The sequence below is a fragment of the Pristiophorus japonicus genome, chromosome 9 (genome assembly GCF_044704955.1).
Source record: "Pristiophorus japonicus isolate sPriJap1 chromosome 9, sPriJap1.hap1, whole genome shotgun sequence".
NCBI classification, from domain to species: Eukaryota; Metazoa; Chordata; class Chondrichthyes; family Pristiophoridae; genus Pristiophorus; species Pristiophorus japonicus.
In genome coordinates this window covers 193,857,722-193,860,052 of record NC_091985.1, presented here as the reverse complement: position 1 = coordinate 193,860,052, position 2,331 = coordinate 193,857,722, and the positions used below count along the sequence as shown (strand labels likewise).

The window sequence follows — 2,331 nt, the reverse complement described above, 5'->3', positions numbered from 1 at the left end:
TGCTAGCAAGTTCCACAGGCTTACCACACTCTGCATAAAGAAGTTTTGCCTGAATTCCCCGATTGGATTTGTTGGTGACTATCTGCCATTGATGGCCTCTGAGTATTGGTCTCTCCTGCTAGTAACATCTTCTCTACGTCTACCCTATCAAACCCTTTCTTTATCTTAAAGACCTCGAACCTGGTCACCCCTCAGTCTTCTCAGGCAAATATACTGGGCCCTGGTGAGACCACACCTGGAGTACTGTGTACAGTTTTGGTCTCCTTACCTAAAGAAGGATATACAAGTGGCTCCATAGCTCAGGGGTTAGAGCACTGGTCTTGTAAACCAGGGGTCGTGAGTTCAAGTCTCACTGGGGCCTACTCAATTTTATAAGCCCGGATAGCTCAGTCAGTAGAGCATGAAACTTTTAATCTGAGGGTCTCGGGTTCAAGTCCCTATTCGGGCGTTGCTTTTAAATCAAAATTCTCAGTTCCCTCTTTCAGACAACACCACAAAAGATGAGCCTTTCACGCTGATCTCATTCATGGATCTTAACAGATCAGCCATGATCTTATTGAATGGCGGAGCAGGCTGGGGGGCTGGATGGCCTACTCCTGTTCCTAATTCTTATGTTCTTATACTTGCCATTGAGGAAGTGCAACGAAGGTTCACCAGACTGATTCCTGGGCTGGAGGGATTGTCCTATGAGGAGAGATTGAGTAGACTAGGCTTATATTCTCTTGAGATTAGAATGAGAGGTGATCTCAGCGAAACATACAACATTCTTACTGTGCTTGACAGGGTAGATGCTGAGAGGATGTTTCCCCCGGGCTGGGGAGTCTAGAACCAGGGATCACAGTATCAGAATAAGGGGTCGGCCATTTAGGGCTGAGATGAGGAGACATTTCTTCAGAGGGTGGTGAATCTCTGGAAATCGCTACCCCAGAGGGCTGTGGAGGCTCAGTGACTATATCCAAGGCAGAAATCGATAGGTATTTGGATATTAAGGGAATCAAGGGATATGGGGATAGTGCAGGAAAGTGGAGTGGAGGTAGAAGATCAGCCAGGATCTCACTGAATGATGGAGCAGGCTCGAGGGGCCGAATGGCCTACTCCTGCTCCTATTTCTTATGTTCCTATCATCTCTTTGCTTGAGAAAGGAGCCCCAAGCTATTCAATCTTTCCTGATAGGTATAAATTTGCAGGTCTGGGATCACACTTTTACCTTCTCCAGTGCTTGTATAATCTGTCTTGTAATACAGAGACCAAAACGGGGCACAGTGCTCCAAGTGTGATCTAATCAAGGTTCTATATAAGGGTAACATAACTTGTCTCCTTTTCAATTTTATCCATCTAGAAATGAACCCCGGCAATTGGTGTACATTTTATGACCATATTAATTTCTCAAAATTCTTATGTTTGTTTTCAAATCCCTCAAAGGCCTCATTCCCATCCCTATCTCTGTAACCTCCTCCAGCCCCTACAACCCTCCCTATCTCTATAACCTCCTCCAGCCCCTACACCCTCCCTATGTATGTAACCTTCTCCAGTCCTACAACCCTCCCTATCTCTGTAACCTCCTCCAGCCCCTACAACCCTCCCTATCTCTATAACCTCCTCCAGCCCCTACACCCTCCCTATGTATGTAACCTTCTCCAGTCCTACAACCCTCCCTATCTCTGTAACCACCTCCAGCCCCTACAACCCTCCCTATCTCTGTAACCACCTCCAGCCCTGACAACCCTCCCTATCTCTGTAAGCGCCTCCAACCCTACACCTTCCCTATCTCTGTAACCTCCTCCAGACTCGACAAACCTCCCGATCTGTGTAAACTCTTCCAGCCCCTACACTCTCTCTATCTCTGTAACCTCCTCCAACTCTACATATCTCTGTAACCTCCTCCAGCCCCTACAACCCTCCCTATCTCTGTAACCACCTCCAGCCCAATAACTCTCCCTATCTCTGTAACCTCCTCCAGCCCCTACACCCCTCCCTATCTCTGAACCTCCTCCAGCCCTACACCCCTTCCTATCTCTATAACCTGCTCCAGCCCCGACACCCTTCCCTATCTCTGAACCTCCTCCAGCCCTACACCACTTCCTATCTCTATAACCTGCTCCAGCCCTACAACCCTCCCTATCTCTCCAACCCCTACACCCTCCCTAAATCGGCAACGTCCTCCAGCTCTACAACTCTCCAAGATCTCTGCAAACATCCAACTCTGGTTCGTAGCCCTTTCAGGCAGTGAGTTCCAGACCCCCACCACCCTCTGGGTGAAAACATTTCCTCTCAAATCCCCTCATAACCTCCTACCAATTATTTTAAATCTATGCCCCCCTGGTTCTTGAC

The 2,331-nt window shown here is 48.1% G+C and overlaps 1 non-coding gene across 1 annotated transcript; it reads left to right on the top strand.

Annotated features, from left to right (window-relative positions):
- The first annotated feature begins 288 nt into the window (after positions 1–288).
- trnat-ugu (transfer RNA threonine (anticodon UGU)) lies at positions 289–361 on the top strand. The gene has a single exon. It is a non-coding gene; the product is annotated as a tRNA-Thr (tRNA).
- The last annotated feature ends 1,970 nt before the right edge of the window (positions 362–2,331 follow it).